This window comes from Dermacentor albipictus, unplaced genomic scaffold, assembly GCF_038994185.2.
Source record: "Dermacentor albipictus isolate Rhodes 1998 colony unplaced genomic scaffold, USDA_Dalb.pri_finalv2 scaffold_11, whole genome shotgun sequence".
NCBI classification, from domain to species: Eukaryota; Metazoa; Arthropoda; class Arachnida; order Ixodida; family Ixodidae; genus Dermacentor; species Dermacentor albipictus.
The window spans coordinates 6,939,988-6,955,336 of record NW_027225565.1 but is presented as its reverse complement, the minus strand read 5'-3'; the positions used below and the strand labels follow the sequence as shown (position 1 = coordinate 6,955,336).

The 15,349-nt window shown below is 40.6% G+C and overlaps 1 long non-coding RNA gene across 1 annotated transcript; it reads right to left on the bottom strand.

Annotated features, from left to right (window-relative positions):
* Positions 1–2,459: 2,459 nt before the first annotated feature.
* On the bottom strand, positions 2,460–15,120 carry LOC139051248 (uncharacterized). Its single transcript, XR_011509285.1, has 4 exons — positions 14,963–15,120; positions 13,399–13,440; positions 10,595–10,795; positions 2,460–7,930 (listed from the first exon to the last, which is right to left on the bottom strand). It is a non-coding gene; the product is annotated as an uncharacterized lncRNA (long non-coding RNA).
* Between the last annotated feature and the right edge of the window lie 229 nt (positions 15,121–15,349).

Here is a 15,349-nt window from a genome sequence, read left to right as displayed (position 1 = left end):
ATGTTTTATTAAAAATTGGCAAAATTGAAAATTTTCAGAAAACGAAACTATAAAGTTTACAACTCTAGCTTAGCAACGAAAAAGGATAATACAATGTTGTGAGTAGCATCTGGTAGTACATCTAAAGCGGACAACATTTATGTGTAACACATGAATCTAAAAAAATTGTAATATGGAAATACAGCTATTGGAGAGCCCTTGTAAACGACGCAACAAATTTACGTAAGATATAAAATGACGTAGCGAATTTGTCCGCTTTGAATTATCTATTGGATGCCTTTTACAGAACCGTGATAACTGCTCTTGATGCAGAGCTATGAATTTGTAAACTTCGTGCTTCTATTTTTCTCAAACGTTCGCATATTTGAAAATTTTTTTAAAACAAAATTCAAGACATAAATCGAAATTCCGCTTCCAACGATCACTAGAATTCAACTTTCTCGATCAAATGCAACAAATTTCATTAAAATCAGCCTAGGGGTTATCTCAGAAAAACGTTTTTGCATTTTACATGTATTTGAATAGGCGGCGTCGGAGTTGGGCCCGAGCTAAACTTTCCTCTTATGGAAATATTCCTTGACTGAAGTCAAAGCAACGTAGTTGGGAGTTGGGAAGAATTTTTTTTTCAAAGGGATTTTCTGTGCATTCCTTTCGCCATCGGGAACCACAGAGATTATGCCGCATCTTTTACTGCATCAGCCATTTCTCGGATTCACGCCCCAGTAAATAACTTTGTTTCGATCTTCAACTGCTTCATCGGAGTCAGCCCAACATGGTTTTCTGCCAATGCACGCGCAACATGTTGCACCTCACACAAAAGAACCATGCTGAAAACTTGCTCCGTGCTAACTTCTCGAAGAAACCTCACTTGCATAATTCCAAAGCTGAATTTTCAAACATGACACCTTGGCGTAATGGTGGCAGGGCAAGAGTGAAAGTTTCAATTTGTGCTCGCAACTGTGTAAAACCATTTTATACTGTTTAAAATTCGAGGTAAAAGTGTGTTACAGATATTTCAATTAGACTCAACATGAGCACAAAGGATAAAATCTTGCTGGCCTCAGCGCTGGTTGCAATAAACTGCTTTTCTACACTGCACATCACGCCGCTCTGCAGTCGTTTCTGCTAACTCACCTCAGCGGTGTTTTCTCGAGCGCGCATCCACGTCGGCATGCTGCAACAATGTTTTGTTTCCGTCTTTCCTAATTGGAGGCAGCGTTAGCACTGCCTGCCGGATACGTAATCCTCACGTGCCGAATTCTGCTGTGTTAGCGTGTAATGCGGCTACGCTGCACATTTCTTTATGAGAGATTGACGCCGCAACAACGGGCTTCGCATCATATTTGGCCACTTTTTTTGTTTAATTAACGCGCGCACAAGGCACCACACACGAAGCTTCATGCATTTCGTGCTCATCAAAACTGGGCCGCCGTGTTTACTAGTAATTCTTTGTCAGCATAAAGGGGCTATTATACGCACGGTCCGCTGGTACTGGCATTCAGTGTACGCATAACCATCGTATCATCATCATCATCATCATCACCATCATCATGATCACCATCTTCTTCTTCTTCTTTTTTTTTTGTGTCCACTGCAGGAAGAAGCCCTTACAAAAAAAATTGTTGAAAGGTCATTGAAATATCATTGTTCAACATCAACAAATGACCTTGAAAGATCATTGGGGAATTGTTGAAACATTATTGAGGAAATTGTTGACAGGTGTTGATAATTGGCCCGCGACATTTTGTCGAAACATCATTGTGGCCTCTCAATTTGAAAGATCATTGGCATATCGTTGAAACTATAGTATATTTTGATGTTGAAAGCCCATTGAAGCATTGTTGAAGATGTGTTGTTTGTCAATGTTGAAAGCCCATTGAGGTATTGTTAAAATGTGTTGTTTGTCAATGTTGAAAGCCCATTGGAGCATTGTTGAAGCTCAAAATTGAAAGCCCATTGAGGTATTATTGAAATCTGTTGTTTGTGAATGTTGAAAGCCCATTGAAGCATTGTTGAAGATGTGTCAAGTCTCAAAATTGAAAGCCCATTGAACTATTGTTGAAATGCGTTGTTCGTCAATATTGAAAGCCTATGGAAGAATTGTTGCAGATCTGTTGAACATCAACACTAAAATTATGTTGAAAGCCCTTTATGCCCCACTGGGTATTTAGCAGTTTAAACCTGCACTTTCCTTAAAATACTGCTGAGCTATGTTGCATATAATTACCTTTGATGTCACGTGGGTATGTTTGCTGTGAGAGGATAGGGATAAAATTTAAATGCAGGCGTTTTGTATCGGAGGCCTCTGTCACCCTGGGCTCAAAAGCATGCTCCTAGATTGCCTGTAAGAAACCATATCTTAAAGCTGCTAGCAGTACTGTTATGCCCCCTTTTTCATTTGTCAGAGTGAATGGTCCTCCACAAAATCAAGAGTGCTGAACTGATGCAGACAAAAACCATTTTGCTAGGTGAACTGTTTATTTGTAACCAAACATCTGTGTAAATGTACAACCATTTGTAGTTTGAGAACATCAGAACCTTTTTAAAAACTAAAAGTACAAACTTCCTGCAGCTTGACACCATAACAAAATTGAATACAGAAGATGTAGTCTGTGTGGCCCAATTTATAAATATAAATACCTAAATAAATAAATGTACAAGCAGACTGACATGACTAAATAAGAACACTCAAAAAAGGTACTTGCTTTCGGTATTAGGTAGCCAGTGGTACTATAACCATGGTACGATTTGCTTGAGCCCACAGTACTCAACTGAGACCTAATATGCAGGGAGGTTATCTTTGTTTCATGGAATTTATTAAAGACTGGCTGTTGCAGCTAACATAATTTTACATACAGAGTGCCAAACATTACTTGCATGAGAAATCAAGACACCATAGTCAGCTGATTAACAAAAACTCAGTTCCCAATAAATGTTTTTACGAATTGTAACTGGTAATTTTACAAGGTGTATGCACTTAGAATGAATTTCCAGAATGACACCAGTAACGAGACACATGCCATCAAACTGGCTGTAGAAATGCACTGCTGTAGCACTTAATTTTTTTTAACAAAATGCACTGTTATGCACTGAAGCACGAAAGTAACCGGAATGCCCATGTATTTCTCTCACATTTATGGAAAAATCTCGGAACTGGCGTCATTGGCTCACTGGCTACAATTTGCAAACTGAAATATGTGCCGTGATGTTATAAGTGAATTAATAAATTTAGAGAATCAGTTTAATGTCTCCATTTCTTGTGCTAGTAATTTACACCTCTGAATAATCCAGCTCAAGAACAGGAATTATGCTACCTGGCACAGACAACTTAAAAAAAACTAAAACTGAAAAAGGATCACTGTACTTTATTTATTTATTTATTTATTTCGGATACTTTCCTGGCCCGAAGGCATTACAGAAAGGAGTGGTAAGTGAACAAAAAAAGTACATCATTATACAATAATAGGTATTACAAAACGGCAGAAAATACAGCAGTTTTGAAGTTGCCAACGTCAGAAATGGCAGCGATGGAGGGAGGAAGGTCGTTCCAGTCGGCGCTGGTTTTAGGAATAAAAGAACCATGACACATCTTTGTTCTAAAAACGCAGGCGTTTTTATTTCCTTTTCCTTTCAATCCTTATTTGTTGGTTGAATGGTGTCTGCCAATTTCAGTAAACCTTACGTACTTTTGAAACATGGCAATCACAATAAGTGATGCTTATGGGAGCAGCTTATTATGCTGCATTGCTGTTGCGTGATCCAGTTGTGTTTTCTGCCATGATAACGTTCCTGCGCAGGTCATTACTTATCAAGCGACTTATTCATATTAACTGCTTCAGAGTTTTATATGAAAAAGAAACAGGTATTAGTGATGCGCTGGAATACAACAAAGTTACTCCTTGTGTGAGTTCCGTTTCAATTTTATTCATTGCCACAAATAATGAAAGAATTCACAAAAAAGATATGGTTTCATGCAAACATGAAAGGCACATCATTGCCATTACCGGAGATGTTTTGTTGCATTTTAAATTTAAGCGGACTTATACCTATTAATTTTTACTCATGTATTTTAAATAGCAATAAACCATTCTTACAAAGTTATGTAAAATGCAGTTTTTACTGAACTCTGACAATGGCACAGATGCACTTGCAGGTGTGCGATTCCATGCCGAATCGACCAGCGTTTTTTTGACAGCACGCATATAGCTGACACACTGCCATATGCTTGCTAGAGTTCAAAACTCGTTACCCACTTTTATTTATTTTTGCCAGATATCTTGTAGCATTTTGGTGACAGTTTAGTTTTCCTGCTGAGCTGAGCTAGAGGACATCAATCAAATTCTTTTTCAAATGCACATTGTATTGATTGAGGCCTTCAAATGGTGTGCGTGGAAATACAGTGAAGTGATGCAACTGCCAAAATAGCCAATTTTTCAAATATTTGAATACTTCAAGTGCTTTTGGCACCGGCAAAAGTGAGTCAAATTGCAATCCGAAAAATTCACAGGACAGAAATGAAATACAGAATTGTAGCCCAGGTGACATAGTATAGCAGAAAAATATTTGAAGCGCTGAAGGTTCAGCTGATCGCCTTTAAAAAAAAATTCCAATCTTTTGCAAGAAGCTACACGTTCAAGGAAAAAACAGCTTTGGTAGCTGGCCAAAAAATGTGATACATTATTGGATAGCTCTACGTGTCTGCTATGCATGTGTGAAGTTAAAGAAGGCATTATTTTTAAATGCGAGAAATTATTTTTTGAAATTTTGTCAGCACAGACTTTTCTCGGATGTGCGCACAGCTTGCCGGCCGGGATTGCAGACGACAAAGCTGGCTTCGTCTGCAACACAGATGACAGAGAAGCAGTGTTAGGGTCTGCATTTTATTTGCAAGGGACACATGCTCTAACGCAACGAGGCTTGTGTTTGGTGTGGGCCAGGTAACCTATACAGCCATTGCACATAAAATATCAATACGAGGTCTGTTAGAAAAGTATCCGACATTTGGCTGAAGAAAAAAAAACTGGCATAACTGGAGCATTGGAAACCTAATCACCCTTAAAGTAGTCTCCTTGGGACTCCAGCCACTTCTCCCAGCGGTGCTGCCATTGTCAGAAGCATTCCGAGAAGGCCTCTTTCCGAATGGAGTTTAGCTCAGCTGTCGTTGCAGCCATGTCTTCTCTTGTCTGAAATCGCGCTCTTTTCAATGGCCTCTTGATTTTGGGAAACAGCCAGAAGTCGCGGGCGGCCATATCAGGAAAGTAAGGAGCCTGTCGAACTGCAGGAGTCTGGTTTTTTGCCAAAAAAGTCTGAATCAAGTGCAAGAAATGCGTTGTCATGATGGATGCGCCAATTTCCTGTTGACAACTTCGGTATCTTGTGCCAAACAGCATCACATAGGCCATGGAGGACATCCCTGTACAGTCTTTAGTGGTTGTTTGACCCTGTGGTGCGTACCCGTGGTGTACCACACTGCGGGAGTCAAAGAAAGCGGTCAGCAACTTTGACATTGCTGCGCACTTAGCGGTCTTTGGTTGGTGACGTGGAATGCTTCCGCTGTAACAACAGGGATTTGGTTTCCGGGTTGTAAACATACACCCAAGACTTGTCACCAGTGATTATGGTGTTCATAAAGTTGGGGTCACTGTTTGTACAATCTAGCATGTCTATGAAACTTCAACACGAAGCTACTTTTGCTCCACCATGAGCAGCTTGGGAACGAATTTCGGCGCAACTCTCTTCATGGCCAAATCTTCGGTGATAATGGAATGTGGATAAAATGTGCTGATGCCCACCTTTTCTGCAATTTCTTGGATAGTCACACGACGGCGCCGCATCACCACGGGGTTCGCTTCGGCAATGACCTGGTCATTTCGGCATGTTGATGGCCGACTGGAGCGTGGCTTGCTCTCCACCGATGTGTGGCCATATTTAAACTGGTTGTACCACTCCTTAATCTGTGTGCTGCTCATAGCATAGTCACTCAAAGCAGTCTGAATCTTCCGAATGGTTTCCACTTGGCTGTCGCCCAGTTTCTCGCAAAATTTGATGCAGTAGCACTGCTCCAGTCGCTCCGGCATTTTCCTTGCAATAAAAAACCGAGAGCACTGTGTACTACGTCATTCAAACGCTGCGTCCCAGCAATTCTCGCTATTGGCAGGCGGGAAAAAATTCGTGCATGCGTACAAAGGTTCAAGGGCGGCTGATGAAAATGCGCTTGTTTCATATTCATCAGGTGTTTGCAAAAAAGGTCAAATACTGTTCTAACAGACCTCATACGTATTAAATACGTGAGGGAATCCTGCAGTGCTAAAAGATATGTTTCATGCTGTTTACAAAAAGCAATATCAGCTATTATGTAGACAGCAAATCCATAAAGAGCACTGGTATTGTTCATACAGAGCATTTTAAAGGGCATGTCACATTGCTATGCAACATAGAGGGAGCAGGACACTTAGTGCCCTGCTCCCTGGAGCCCAATGATGATCCAAGTAGAAAACACCTTCATAATTAAGACTGAAAACCTACATGAGTATGAACAAATTCTTGTGGTGTTGTTTGCTACCACTGTTTCAGAGCCGGAACATGCTCATCTATAAAAGTCATATGTGTGCCATGTTCAGTCTGATGTGGTCAGACACCATTGGCGACCACTTTTTGCGTTCATGTTAAAAAAATACGAGTTGAGACTGCAGTTGCAGCACTTGACGTCACCTGCCTTCATGATGATAAAAAAGGCAGTCAGTTTGTTGAGTAGTTTTTGTGGCTAATTATATTAACAATCTTTCCTTGCTAGATGACATGGCTTAATATATTTATGCTGTATGTGTGATCCACAAATGAACATTATAAAAAATAATTTATCGCACTTAAAGAATAATACCTTTTTGTTACTTGTCACATGCATAGCAGACATGTAGGGCTGTGTAATGATGGGCGACATGTACTTTTGTGCCAACCACCAAAGCTAATTTGTTTACCTTCAACATGAAGCTTTTTGCAAAAAAATTTGAACTTTACAGTTTTTTTAGCTGATCAACTAAACCTCCAAGGCTTGAAATATTTTGCTGCTATCCCAAGTCAACCCGTCTGACTTTATATTTCTTTTGTTCCTTCTGCATTTCCCTACATAAGAAGAAAATTCAAACTTTGCAAATTTTGGCAGTCACACCACTTCGGTCTCTTGACATGAACACCATCTGAATATCTGGATCATACCATTTCCCTTTCCAAAGAAACGTGTATCAGTGCCTTCTAGCTTAGCTGAGCAAGAACAATAAATTTTTGCCAAAATTCAAAAAAATGTTTGCGAAGGAAAATAAATGGGGAGCAAGAGTTCGGAGCTTCAACTATATCTGTGATGGTAAAAAAAACGCTGGTTGGTTGCCCTGGAATTACTCAAGTGTATGTATGAAAGCAAATTTTCTTATTGTATCTACTCAAAATCATGCAAACTTGAAACGGTTGGCCATAATGGAACAGTTGACAAAATTGGGTGGTTTGGCATGAAATGACTTAAGATACTTAAAGAATATATTAATAAGGAAACACTATCCTTACTGGAACCATATCAAAAACTAACATAAAAATGTAGTGAACTATAACAAAGCACAGCACTTGTATTCTGGATTGAGCAATCCAATGTGGGCTTCTCAGGAGACTAGCATAATTAACATAAATAAAATTAACATAAAAATGTCAAGGCATAGAAAGGCACAACATTTGTATACTCATTTGAGAAATCCAAATTGTGCCCTTCAGAAGACTAACATAAAACATAAAAATGACGAGAGTTACAAAAGCACAACACTTGTGTTTTGGTTTGAGCTGTCCAACTTGGGCTCTTCAGAGGCTATTGGTCCCATGCCAGAAGCGAGGCCAGAGTTCTTTACATAGGGCATGTTGGTACCAGGAAATTTGCGACACGTGAAGCCTGCGAAAACAAGAAGCCAGAACAAGTTTTAAAAAGCAACTTCCACATGCAAAAGAATGGCATGCAATATGCCCTCGTTTAATGAAATTGATTTATGCATTTGTGTTGCTTTATTCCAATTTCCCACGAGTACAGCTTTACAGCACGACCATTCAATTTATTCAATGTGGCACAGGATTCCACTAAGTGTCAAGTGCAGAAAAGGGCAAAGAGGAACAAGACACTAGCAAAATAACTTTACGAATATCCTCAATGTCGAAGATGTGAACTTTGCTTGCTGAGAAACAAAATGGTGAAAAAAATTCATGTTGTTCTTAAATAAACCTGAACCGACAACTAAAATTATTTCTTGTAATTTTCATAATTAAAATGTGCAGCACTTCACTGTGCTTTTCCATGCTCCAAATACAATACTGGCATGTCACTAGAATTGAGTGTGGCTTCATTTGATGTTATGTTTATAAGTTCACATGCAATCGGAATGTACTTCTCGCCTTACAATGACTTAGGACTTTCTACATTAAAGGAAACACTGCTTAGAGCAAAGTATATTTCATGCCTCAACAACTGAATGACTTACAATGAGGATGCTGTGTAGTTGTGCACCAAGCTGCTTAGCATGACACATGCAGAATGTGACAGATACGAAGAAATGCTGTCTTTTAAGGGCCACATGCCATAGGACTGACTTCTTTAACCCTTTTAGGGTTTACTGCCGAACATCTGTGGCTGTGATGGAACATTCTGAAAAAATTTGCCTTTTCAGAACAGGGTTGCCTAGCATCCCACTGGAGGTGCTGCAACCTTCTGAGACTTCTAGAAAATATTCTTATAGTGCTGTCGCTCCTTGGGTTTCTCCAAAACTGATTTTTCACTTAGCTCCTTGGTGTCGGTCATTGCAGTAATTTGGGAATGTTGCCCCAAGTTTTTGTAGGTTTCATTACACAAACAAATTATGCTGCGTAATCCTGCATAAAAAAACAAAACACGTAAAACTGCAAATACTGAAATGGTATTGCCACTTTATTGTTATTTAAAGATTATTTACCAGTTTATTTTCTCGGAAAGTCACTCTGAAGAATAAATTTGCAACAAAAATATTAAGGGTACATGAAAAGTGATTTTTGAGACTGAACCGAATTAAGCCAGAAGCAAATCAAATATTGGATAGCTTCTGAATAATGAACAGATGATAGCACAATTAAGGTAAGATGAGGTTCACGTCCTAGTATTGTTAAAGTTAGCAAGTTTCTGTCATTGTTATGTTATGAAGAGCTGTTTATTAAAAGCACAAATGGAGCAGCAAAACGTTTCTTCACATGCACAGGACTCTTCAGTAAGCATAAATGATTGCTGTACAGCCTCTAAAGTACAGCTACCTAAGTAACGTAGCCTGGTCTGCTATTCTTAAAATTTCTTATGTTTTATGTCTACACTGTTATTGGAGGTGAAAATTTACCGTACTTTGGCTCAAATTTCATGTTTTATTGGTGTTTCGACATATTAGAATACTCGCATTTACAAAGTGACCATTCAGACTAAATTGAATAGGACACTATTCAATTCGAAAGTTTTGAGTATTTGCACACCACAAAAAATATATAACTCCTAAATTAGAGAGGCATATTTCTCCCCAAAATGTGATCCTCAACAGCCCAAACAAGAGCGTCAGAAAAGCCCATTCATCTTTTTGATAAATTTAAGCCCATAATCTACTTGGCAATGGTTCATAACCCTGTTAACAGGTAGGTGAAGTAAGGAAGCAGGAAACAATTCTAACAATTTCAGAATGGGAGTAGTGGACATGTCCGATGGTCTGTAAGAAGCTTTATACAATAGGCCCCAAGAGCCTATTCTCCATTCATTGAAGTATATGGGGAAAAGCCACATAAATATTTTTTTCATACCTTAGAATACAAAGTGATAAACTGCGTGTTAATAGATACGAGTCATAGGTTAGGTGCTTAGAATGAGTAAGCGTCCACTAAACATAGTACTGTTGAAAGTGAAGCTGGCAACTCTGTCCCTGTTGTTTCTTTGATTGAAACAACCAAAAGAAAATTGCCACACCACTCCGGTTCCCTTTGCTGAAAGGCTGCTGTCTGGCATCACATGGACCTCCTTCAAGATACGAACAACTTTAATTCGATGTGGTCTGTTAAAATTGGTGAAACTACTGTTTTGCATCTCGGAACCTGGAGAGCTGTTTTGATTTCTGCAATTTGGTGAACGTGCTCCTGCTCGAGCTGAGCAGTAACCACACTTGAGCATAGCTTCTCAGCGATTCGTGTATTAGAACAACACTTTCAGGCTACTTAAACATGTCGTCCATGCCAATAGATTTGGAGCGTGCTTCACAGACAACTATTCCTTGCAATGACAGCCAAGTAGCACTGCTGATGTGCAAATGCAGCTCATTTTATGTGGTGGAGCCGCTAAACACTTTCAGCAGTGAAGGCAGCTTTTAAATTTTAGAAGCATTTGAGTTGGCGGCATTAGGCACTTAAGATCATATGAACAGTCATTCCAAATGGTAGGTTATTGTAGCACACTACTGCACACACGGGCTACTTGAAAGTCGTTTGTTATGCCATTGGCAAGTTCATAATTTTAGAAAAAAATGTGAATGTATAAATGCAACCGGAAAGGATATATGGTACTTGCCTATAACAGTACTGTCCCTGGTGGGGTCAAGAGCCTCTTTTGCCCCTTGGTGTTCCAAAGCCCAAATGGCCCATGAGCTCCTCCTCTGTGAACACATGGTGAAGCAAGGCCCTTGCAAACTTTCCTGGTCCACCATGGCAGGCCATGGTAAGCTGTGCCAGGATAACCTTCTCAATGTACACTCCTACAACCTATGTGAACCTGCATGTTTAAGTAAATGTTAGCAAAACAGTTTTAAGCTTTCAAGCACATTCACACAACATCCCTACTGCAAATAAATTACAAAATACCTGTTTCAAATCTAGAATGCTAAACTTGACTTCTTACTAGCTTCTTATGCTGTCTGGATGTGACATGTTTCCGAAAAACAATCCAGCACAAACAAGAATAATAAACCAAAGCATCCAAACATCTAGTACTTGAAAAAGGGGAGTACCAGCGAAACACAAATGACACACACACAAGGAAACAGCATTAGACCCGGACGGACGTTGGGACGGACCAGCGTCCGTCCCTGTCTAACGCCTTTTCAGTGTGTGCGCGTCCTTTGTTTTGCTGGTACGCCCCTTTTTCCAAGTTCATCATGCACCAACTGGCCCAAGAGCTTTGCTAATGCACATCTAGTACTATTTATTGGGATTACCATTCTTAGGATACTTCATATTTTCAGGTGTTTTCTCTATTTTCTCATCCATTAGTGTCAATGGGTAGCCCATGGTCTTATGGGGAGATTGGGCTGCTATGTTGAGTGAAGAGTTCAAAATCAACCGTCGGAACAGCTTGGGTGACTGGGTATGCGAACCTGGGCATATGCCACTTTTCAATTAATCTCTTTCACGCTACCTTGGGCAACTGCTGCTGCTTGTGTTGGCAAGCAGCATTAGGAGCTCGAAGAGGGACATGATTGTCGATCATTACTAAGATTACCACTACACATCACGTTCGCTTGCTGTGCTCCAGAAGTAATATGCGAGATTCCACTCCACTGTATGAAATGTACATAAGCCGCAAGGACAGTATGTGCCAACCACCACCTCAATTAAATTAATCGCCTCGCAAAGCACAAGCTCCACAAGATCACGGAGTGAACTCGGAAGTTTGTGGACAGTCAGTTGATGTTTATGTCAGGGACGTCCAGGGAGACCCGGTCATTTCCTCGATGTGCATCATCGTGCCGTCACACATTGTATTACAATTCTGTCTGTCTCGTACCACCGTTCTCATAGTCATCACGTATCACCACAATTCAAAATATAGACACTTATATCTACTGTTTATTTAATCTTTATGGAGAATACTTTAAGCATGAGTTTTTGCAGAGATCATGAATTCTACAGCTTAAAGGAGCACTAAAATAAAATAAAATAAATTAAATTCTGCCAAAACCACCATATGATGTTTAGGCACGCCATAGTGGGGAACTGGATTAATCTTTACCAAATCAGGCTGCAAGGTACATGGGCAGTTTTCACCTCCATCAAAATGCGGTTGTTTGATCCTGTGACCTCGTGCTTGGCGGCACTGTGCCAACACCCCTAAGCAACTACGGCATGAAAACACTAAAGAGAAAAATTATTTTAGATGCATCTGTAAATGACCTTCCTACAATTCAAGAGATCCACTCGTACCGTGACAAGAGGCTGAGTAAACTGTAAAAGCAGCAAGAGGAAAGATTGGTGGCAGTGTTGCCTTGAAGTTACTACACCAGCTTGCTGTGACGTCATGGATTTTGATGATGTCTGTTCAGGCGTAGCAATTTTTTTTTACAAATAAAGATGTTCATCGTATTCCAAAAACCCAAAATAAAAAGCGTCAGCAGCTTTTACAGAACCAATACAGCCCAAGCTTGAAAAAATACTTGGAATCTATGATGTGACAATGAGGTGTCAGGGAGAGGATTTTGGGGCGATACTCAGAAAATTGAACTTTGAGCTTTATTTTCTGTAATAATCAGGCAACTACGAAAAAATTTACAGAAGTAGATATTTAAAATGATGCTTTATTTTAAATTCATTTAGGGTGTCATTAGTGTCCCCTTAATACAAAACAAGGAATGCACTTGGCTGCGTAATAGGTTAACATGCATCACTAGTTCTCATTAGAGTAGGATTATCAGTATAGCAAAGGGTATGCACTGGCTGCTCCAGAGGGAAGCCCTACCACTTCCACTCAACCTCCCTATTTCCGATTTGTTTATGAGCAGTGATGCAATTTCTGTATCTTAACGAGACAATGCCAAGGAGGTTCATGCCATGCTAGCTACAGTATGTGGTGACCGGCACTTCACACCGTGCAGCTCGGCATCAATCTTATTAGAATTTGGCCTTGAAATGCAGAAAGCCCCGATCACTGCTCGTTCTTCAGCCAACTTTCTCAATGGGTGCTGCTGTTCTGGTTTGATACCTCTAGCAGCACACTGCTGTATGACATAGGTCATACCTTCGTTTTAATAAAACTAGAAAGATGTGCAGTCATGTAGATCACTAATGTACACACTAAGTTTCTGAATGCCCCTCTCATATCAGGCATATACACTGAAAAAGGCACATTCTGCGTTTAATATGTTCACAAGTGACACTGAAATTCACTCCCAGTCCCGGTGCAGTTGCAAAGTCTTACAGCTGAGTGCTTAAAGGCACCATGTCTCCTAATGAAGGCAATCTGCACCAATTGATCACTGGAGTAAATGCCTTGCAGTTGCATCAGCAATGTTGTTGTTTTTTTCTGCTTCCTGCAATACATTTTCACGGTATCACTGTATTTGATCATGGTGACACTACAGAATGGATGGCCAAAGAATGCACCTTTAGCGTTCCAGCCGGGGCATCTCCCAGCTCATTTTGAATCTGAAAAAAGATGTCAGTATTAAAACGTGAAGCCACGATGCAGCAAAAGCAACAATCAAAACAGCTACATGGACGATTAGGCTGACATAAATGGACGGATGCAAATGACTAGTCATTGAATACACTAAAGTGTGGCCGCTCTTGCCAATGGCAGTGTGAGCTTGTCAAATAATTTATTTCAGATTCCTCTACTTACTTTAAAAATTATTTCCACGCACCTACTTAACTGTTATGGCCACATATTAAAGGCAGCTCCTTCATATAAAACCACAGTGCTACATTCTTTTACTCCCCGTCTACCTGATGCTACTGAAGTTTTGCTTACTCCCAAAGAAAGAATTTCACAGAACTGCTCTTTCGACAAAGAATTATTCCAAGCTTTTGGCAAAGCGTCGTCATTTAGTTCACAACGATGCGCTCCCCTTTCAATCTGTTCACTCTATAGTGCTCGGATTCAAAGCAAAAATAGCTTTTCGACATAACTAGCTACTTCTATGGCCACATGAAACAATGCTAATTATTGTTTATGTTGCCGATAACGTATACATGCCGCCTCGAAACGCAGTGGGACGACAAAGCAGATATGCCAGGCATCTCGTTCCTTTACCGATTTTAAAACTTTGTTAAATCAATCAGTTACTGAAGTGCGAAAAGCTGCAATTTCACGAAATTACACTACTTTGAATGTTGTAGGACCTGGAGTGCCATGAAATCTGCCTTTCCGTGAATGCTAAGAGCGCCTACGCGAAGCCGTTTGGGCGAAGCACTCGATGGCGTCGAATGGAGAAGATGAAAAAAGAAAGTTGAATGCGCGCGAACTGGTAGAAAACAAAACACACGCGGTTGGCAAGGCGTATAACTCGATGATTTCGCAGCACTCTGTGGCATCACCCCTATTGTATCTCACGTATCGCATAGAATCGCATGTACACCCTTCAAATTCTTTATTATTATTGCGCGACAGCCTCCTCTATGTTTTCCGATCGCGCGAACATCGGCCTCGCGGCGTGTCAGGTAGTGGCCTTGAAGCACCGCGTAGTCACTCGATCCTGAAGGGAACAGCGCAACAGAATACACTTTCGCCGATCCCACCGCCCCCCGCAATTACAAGCTCGCCCACACGCCTTGTACTAGCGTGGCGCAAACGAAATATCTTCGATTACAGTACAGATCGGATGGTTTCACGTCGCATTGTTTTGCGCTCATTAATAAGGCTAACTTAATCGGTGCTCGAACACCGTATCAGAAATCATGGCGTACAACATGCTCTGTTTTAGCTGGCACCACATAGCTGCCTTACGTCACCACAAGCGGAGTGTAAAGTTAAACCAGCACAAAACTCCATGTTATATACCACAAAGCTGGTGCTGTACAACCAATTCTCGCAACGGAAGGATAGTACTAGGAATGAAAACTAGAAAAGAGGCGCGCGGAAGACACGCACAAGCGCTGAAATAATTCCCGCGCTTCCGTTCACCGGGTCGCCATGGACGAACAAGGGAAATTCGAAACACTCACTCACCCTTGATGCGGCCGAATCGGAGGCGATCATGGCGATCTTCGAGGCAACAAGCCCACAAAAAGCGAGCAACACGCAGGAATACTCCAAAAATGTCACAGCGAAGCACCCAAAGAACGCAGAAAACTCGGGAAGCTCTCAAGCAAAAGGCGTGCGCGACCTCGCCGGAATGCGCCAAGCATCAACAGCACATACGCGCAATCATACATGTATACTTATACAAATACACGCTTACATTATCATAAATTTTATCATTTCATAACAAATTTGGTAATGTCATGTTATTACTGGACAATTGTTGCGATTTGCAAGTGTATGAAAGTTTTTTTGCTTCGCTTCTTTGATGAACTACTTTCTTTAGCGCAGTAACTCAGTGCACCGGCCGGAGCT